Consider the following 7,269-nt stretch of genomic DNA (forward strand, 5'->3'; position numbering starts at 1 on the left):
TGTGTGTGAAAAGAAAGAGCAAGAAGTTCCACTGGACAGTACGTGTTGTATGAAAGAAAATAGTTGGGGCTGAGCTGGAAAGGAAGGAGACACACCCTTATTGACACATGAGGCCTTGCCCAAAAGACTAGTCAAAGCAGAGAGATTTCTCACACTTCAGAGTCTTCTGAAACTCACATTGGAGAAAGAGCCATATGAGGGATTTGGAGATGAGGCATGGGGTTTCTTCAATATTCAGGCAAGAGTAAGTACCACAATGCTTGTGCAGTAAAGCTTCAGTTTGAGGTGAGGGCCAGGCAGGGCTGACATTCAGCCAACACGTGTGTATCGATATAGGTTGTTGAAAATATTAAACTGCTTTTCTTCCAGGCTGGTAAACAGCACTGCCCTGGACCACCCAAGGCCCCTTCCCCTGGACTCCAGGACCTCCTCGACATCCTCACATAAAAGGATTAATTTCTGGCACTATTTTGATAATCACCCCTGGAGCTAGGGGACTTGGCTTGAGGATACTTTTGCATAGCATGTTACTTAACTTTGAAAAACACAACAGTTGTATCAATAAATGGGTTGCAGAGTATAAAAGCAAACAGACCAACCACTCCACTCTGGCCTCAGATATTCCTCAAGCTAGTTCCTTGTGGGGAACTAACTGCTTTCCTGCTGAGTCACTGTAGCTGCAGCCCTGCCCTTTCATATGACTGTGTCATTTGGCATTATGGTTCTTCCTGAGCCCAAGGGGACTACAAAGGTCTCTATCAGGACATTGGGCATGGCCACTGTGCTAGGTGCACACACCTGACAGATCGTCTTGTGGGCTCCCACTTTTCCTATTGCTCCCAGCATCACATAGATCCCTGGGATCCCTCCATTAGCTTGGCAATGCCGTGGAAGTTGCCAGAAAAAGAATCCTAAGGAATTGGTTCTCGGCAGCTTTGGCTCAGGCATTTGTCTTCTTAACGAACTGGTGGGGAGGTAGCTCTTTTGGTGCATCATCTCCAGGGCAGGATCCTGCCCTCTGAAGCTTGTGGTGAGACCAGGGACTTGGGGGCTGATGGGGAAGCTTGGGACCTGCTCTTCCCTCTGCTATGAATTTTCTCTCTGGCCAAAGCAATGGCCTCTCCTAGCCCTGCATTTCAATTTGATTGCTCTCAGTACCCATGGTCACCTTTCCTCACCCACAGCTCTTCACAAAAGAGAGACAAGAACAGGGAGGAAGGGATCCCAAAGCAGAGTCCCTGTTGAGGCTGGGGTCCCTGGGCAAATCTGCACCCTGTGCAACTCCTGGGACTGCAGATGTGAGTGATGCCCCAGGATGAATGGTACCCCCAAAGCCTTGAGTGGGGGAACCATGTGCCATCTGCCACTCCACCCTTGGGAAGATAGCCCCACCATTGAGTCAGGGAGCACCAGGAGGAGGTCCTGGATCTCTAACACCTGTCGTCCTGCTGGGTAATGATACTGTGTCTTTTATAAAATCAGAACTAGCCTGGGCAACATGGAGAAAACCTATCTCTGCAAAAAAAAAAAAAAAAAAATTAGCTGGGTGTGGTGGTCATGTACCTATTAGTGCCAGCTACTTACAAGGCTGAGGTGTGAGGATCGCTTGAGCCAGGAGGCAAAGACTGCAATGAGCCGTGATCATGCCACTGCACTCCAGCCTAGGAGACAGAGTAAGACCCTGTCCAAAAAAAAAAAAAAAACACTTTCCATTCCTCCCTTTTAGAGAAAGCAGAAAACACACACAGAAGACTGTACTCACACACCTGTGTGGCTGTGGTCAGCGGCTTTGCCAAGGGACCTTTCCTGGGAGGGGAAAGAAAAGCCTATGAATTGCATTGAGGACCTGAACAAGGGCACAGGATATGGAGGGGGGTGACAACAAAATGGTTTTTATTGGCAGTCAGCCCTCCACACGCTGCAGTCCCTCCTACCAGTCCACTAGCAGGTTCCTAGGGAAGCAATACGTCTTCCATTTGGCCATGCACACACCCCTCTTGCAGCAGCGAGCACTTTCTGTTCTCCTGCATGGCTGGCCTGATGCTCACCCTGCAGCCCCGTGACAGGAGGAATGACATTACCCCTGCCTATGCAGAACCTACTTTCCATTCCCTATCTCAACTGTGCTCTTCTTCTCCACAGTGGCTCCCAAAGTATCAAGCCCACTGTGCTGATTTGAGCGTCTGGTTCAGCCCTTTCTGGTCATCACCAACGTTCACCTGGCCATGCTGATGGCAGCAGGCACTGATCTGGCCATTTCCACAGCCTGGTCACCCCATGGTGGCCCTTGATTTAGCTTGCCATGGCACGGAAGGGGGCCTCTCCTACTCACCGAACTCCTTATTGAGGTACAGCACATTCATTTATATTCATATGGTAGTAATACCTAATTTTTATAGGTATGTGCCAGGCACTGTCCAAAGTATTTACATGCATTACTCATTTAATCCTCACAATCGCATGATATATACTGTTAGCCCCAATTTACAGATTGAGGAAGCTTGACCATGGAGACTTTTGCTAACATATTCAAAGTGCATGTAAGGAACAGGGCCCAGATTCCAACCCAAGCTACTAAGTTCCCAAGTGCATGTGTGTTCGAAGATATCATGCCATGAGGCTGCTGAAGATTCACACGACTGGTATCCAAATCCTTCCTAGGAATAGGTGGTGATGTGATGGGTGGAGAAGCATGGAGAAGGCAGATCCTGGAAAGAGGGCGAGCAAAGAACACAGAAAGGGGACACTGGGAGCCAGAAGCCAAAGGGGAACCTGGACTTCCCTCCGTTCTCCAAGGCCTGGTTCTCACTGAAGATGTTGTGGGATGAGAGAGAGAACAGAATACTAAAGAACAGAATGAGAGTAGGTGAGCAGTCAGCCCAGAGGAGAGGAATGCACACAGGCTGAAGGGAGAGAAGAGATGAAATGGACATAGCACGTCTCACAAGCCAATGGGAGGAGCTGGGAACCCAGCATTAGCTTGAAGGTGCTCACCTTCCCTCTGGATGGTTGACTCAGTGTTGACACAGACTTTAGCTGTCAGCCCTGAAAGCAATCAGCTCATCATTGCAGCCTCTTTATTGTCTAAATTTTTCTGAAGGCATGAGATGCCACTGGCCTTTCAACAGGGCTACCCAGGACATGGGGAAGAGAAGGGCAGGGAAGCAGAGATAGAGGCCAAACACAAGTGCTTCTGCCAGCAGAGCTCAGAGCATGTCTGGCAACCCCAGTTCCCAGCCCTGAAGCAGGCACCAGGCTACCAGGACAGACATAAACCAGGGACAAGGAAAGGGAAGGACCAGCCCCAAAGCCCTTGGGATGCCTTGTCAACAGTCCAGTGTCCTTTGGAAAACATTCCAAAGGAAACAACAAAAGTGAGACAAAGGATTTCCTTCCTCTTCCCTCATGTCAGAAATTCCCTGAGGGTCTTTCCTGGACTACTTGTCTGTCTCTATAACAATCCTACACACTGGTCAAAGTTTTTAAGGCCAAAAGTTTTAAAGGAAATGGAAAGAGAAGTAAGATTTAAAATATGTGTCAGAGTCTGTTGCTGTCACTGTGGGAGCTTATTCTTTCTTGTCACAGCGAACAAAGCTGAGGAAACAGATTTTTCCATGTTACATTTGATGGGGGTGGGACCCATGGCCTAGAACTGGGGGTCAGCGGAAGATAGAGCACACCCATTAGAGAAAGGGGTCAGCAAGAAGGAAGATAGAAGCAGATGCCAACGGGGCAGGGGGCTGTAGGGAAAAGAGGGGGAAGAGGGAGGGGGCAAAAGGAGGAAGAAGTGGAGGAGGAGGGGATGAAGAGGAGGAGAAGGAGGAAGAAGAGGAAGAGGGGAAAGGAGGAAGAGGAGGAGGAGGAGGAAGTGGAGGAAGAGGAAGAAGAGAGGATGCACATGAAGAAGAGAAATCACCACTGCCTTGTCTGCCTTTACTTCTCCCTGCCTCTCGCATCCTCTACCTGTTCTCAGTCAAGTTCTTGCCACTGGCACTTAACTTGTCTTCCCTTTATGGACCTCAACAATCCACCCCTCCAGGTCCTTCCCGCCTCTCACCTGGACTGGTCTGTGGCTTCCAATAATAGTCTTCTTAGCTTCAGTTTCTCCCTTCTCCAGCTCACTCTTCTCACCACTCCAGGTTTAGCTTCCTAAAATATTATTTTCATGACATTATTCTGTATCATTTTTTTGATAACTCCCTCTTTAACTTCCATTTCCCAATTTGGTGTAATGGAAGGAGCCTGAGCTTTTCGTAGAAGGGTCCTCAAGGGTTCTCAGCCTCAGCACAGTTGATATTTGGGGCCAGATAATTCCTCACTGTGAGGCCTGTCCTGTGCATATTAAGATGTTCAGCAGCATTCCTGTTACCCTTGAGTGCATCTCTCCCAACCCCTACTTGTGACAACCAAAAATTTCTCAACAGTGCCACTTGTCTCCTGGGGGACAAAATTGCCTCTGGTTGAGAACCAGTGACCTAGATTCAACCCCTGACTCTGTCACCTACTGACAGAGCTCCTTTGGGTAAATGACATAACTTCTCTGAAGCCTAGTTTCCTCAACATTAACACAGGGCTAATAATGCCTACCTTACAGAGCCATTGTGAGAATTAGATAAAATAATTCTAATATATAACACAGACCTAACACAATACCTAGCACATGATAATAGCACAGTGAGATGGGGCCCACTGTGTACAGTACAAACTGGAGATTCTACCATGGTTTAGCTCCATCCTAGGTATATTAGAATAGCCATTTACTTGTTATTATAAGGAACAAAATAATAGTGGATTAAACAAGAAATAGTCCATATAAAATCAGTCCCGGCTGATAGAGTGCCCATGTGGTGTCTGGTGTACAGGCCCTTTCTAGCTTCATGTTCTGCCATCCTCAACACAAGGTTTCCATCCTATGGTCCAATATGGCTGTTCCAGCTCCCACCACCACATGTCTGCCCTTCCAGGAAGCAAGAAGGAAAGAAGGGTGAAAGGGGAGAATATGCCTCTTTCCTCATGTGGGTACCATTGTGGTGCTGTACACATCACTTCCACTCACATTCTATTGGCCAGAGCCTAGTCACATGATCACACCCAACTACAAAGGAGACCAGGAAATATATATATATATATCTCCATAGCTTCCACCCAGACCTCTTCTAAACAGCTTGTTCAAAGCACTAACAGAGCCAGCCATGGTGGTGTGCACCTGTAATCCTAGCTTCTCAGGAGGCTGAGCAGATAGGATTGTTTGAGGTCAGGAGGTCAAGGTTGCAGTACACTATGATCATGCCTGTGAATAGCTGCTGGACTCCAGACTGGGCAACACAATGAGACTCCAGCTTAAAAAAAAAAGCACTAACAGGTCTATTTGGTTATCCTCCTAGTACCATCACTTCAATATGCTCTAACAAAAGATATATATTTTTTGTTTGTTTGTTTTTAAGAAACAGAGTCTTGACCTGTCACTCAGGCTGGAGTGCCGCAGTACCATCCTCCCACCTCAAGTGATCCTACTTCAGCCTCCCAAGCAACTGGAACTACAGGTGTGCATCATCATGCCTGGCTAATTTTTTCTTTTCTTTCTTTTATTTTTGTAGAGACAGAGTCTTGCTGTATTGCCCAGGCTGGTCTCAAACTCCTGGGCTCAAGAAATCCTCCCACCCTAGCCTCCCAAAGTGTTGGGAATACAGGTGTGAGCCATTGCACCTGGCCCAGAAATATCTTTAGTTATGTGGCAAAGTGCCCAGCTGAACCTTCTGTTATCACAGATCAGAGAACAAATATTGGGAAATGTTACGTACTGAATGTTTGTATCCCCACTGAAATTCATACGTTGCTGGCATTTGGAGATAGGACCTTTGGGAATTAATTATTGTCAGATGAGGTCATGAGGGTGAAACCCTTCTCTGATAGGATTAGTGTCCTTATAAGAAGAGACATCTGCTGGACGCAGTGGCTCATGCCTGCAATCCCAGCACTTTGGGAGGCCAAGGCAGGCAGATTGCTTGAACTCATGAGTTCCAGACCAGCCTGGGCAACATGGCAAAACCCCATCTCTACAAAAAATGCAAACATTTGTCAGGCATGGTGTTGCATGCATGTAGTCCCAGCCACTCAGGATGCTGAGGTGGGAGCCCAGGAGGCAGAGGTTGCAATAAGCTGAGATTGCGCCACTGCACTCCAGCCTGGGCGATAGAGCCAGACCTTGTCTTAAAAACTAAAAATAAAGAAGAGACATCACTCACTCTCCATCCACTATGTGAGGACACAGAGAGAAGGCAGTCATCTACAAGCTGGGAAGAGAGCCTTCATCAGAAGGCTACTCCTTGATCTCGGACTTCTAGTCTCCAGAACTGAGAAAAAAAAAAATAACACTTCTGGTGTTTAGGTCAACCAGTTTGTGGTATTGTGTTATGGCAGCCCAAGCAGACAGATAAAGGTTCAACCTCCAAACAGTCACATTCTGCGGTACAGGAGGTTCTGACTTCTGTAGGGCAATTTAGCTCATAATAAGCATACTGTAGATGCCCAGGAAATACTTCTTATCTGTCTGATTAAACGACTCAGAAAGAGAACGGCTAATCATACTGTTAACTAACTCCTGTGCACAGGGCCACTCAGCAATGTTTTGACAGGTTACTCCTCCTCTTGCTTCCCCTTAGAACTCAATATTCTCTTTGGCTGTTATGACTCCACTCTCTCTAAGTTTTTTTCCTTCTTCTCAGGCCACTCCTTCATCCCCTTAGTGAATTCCTCTACCTCCGGCCATCCTTTAAAAGTCAGCATTCTATAGTGTTCTATTCTCCTCACTCTAAGCTCTTTCCACAGTGATCTCATGGACTCCATTGCTCCAATCATCGTTTGCAGCTGATGGTTCTCAAATCCATAGCTTCCACCCAGACCTCTTCTGAACAGCTTGTCCAAAGCACTAACACAGCCAGCCATGGTGGTGTGCACCTGTAATCCTAGCTTCTCAGGAGGCCGAGCAGGGAGGATTGTTTGAGGTCAAGAGGTCAAGGTTGCAGCACACTATGATCATGCCTGTGAATAGTCACTGGACTCCACACTGGGCAACATAGTGAGACCCCATCTCAAAAAAAAAAAAGCACTAACAGGTCTATTTGGTTATCCCCCTGGTATCATCCCTTCAGTATGCTCTAAACTGGATCATTTATCAATCCCCTCCATCTTCTCCACCATGATTCACTCTCCTCCTCAATACACACACACACACACACACACACACACACACACACACACACACACACA

General features: G+C 47.3%; 1 long non-coding RNA gene across 1 annotated transcript in view; it reads left to right on the top strand.

The window, feature by feature from the left end:
* The first annotated feature begins 715 nt into the window (after positions 1-715).
* LOC112629443 overlaps positions 716-7,269 on the top strand; it is a 13,214-nt gene continuing 6,660 nt past the window's right edge. The window contains exons 1-3 of the long non-coding RNA XR_003120597.1: positions 716-1,030; positions 2,143-2,348; positions 5,598-5,690. This is a non-coding gene — a long non-coding RNA (uncharacterized LOC112629443). The remainder of the gene's footprint in view (positions 1,031-2,142; positions 2,349-5,597; positions 5,691-7,269) is intronic.

Source organism: Theropithecus gelada, chromosome 7b (assembly GCF_003255815.1).
Source record: "Theropithecus gelada isolate Dixy chromosome 7b, Tgel_1.0, whole genome shotgun sequence".
Lineage (NCBI taxonomy): Eukaryota > Metazoa > Chordata > Mammalia > Primates > Cercopithecidae > Theropithecus > Theropithecus gelada.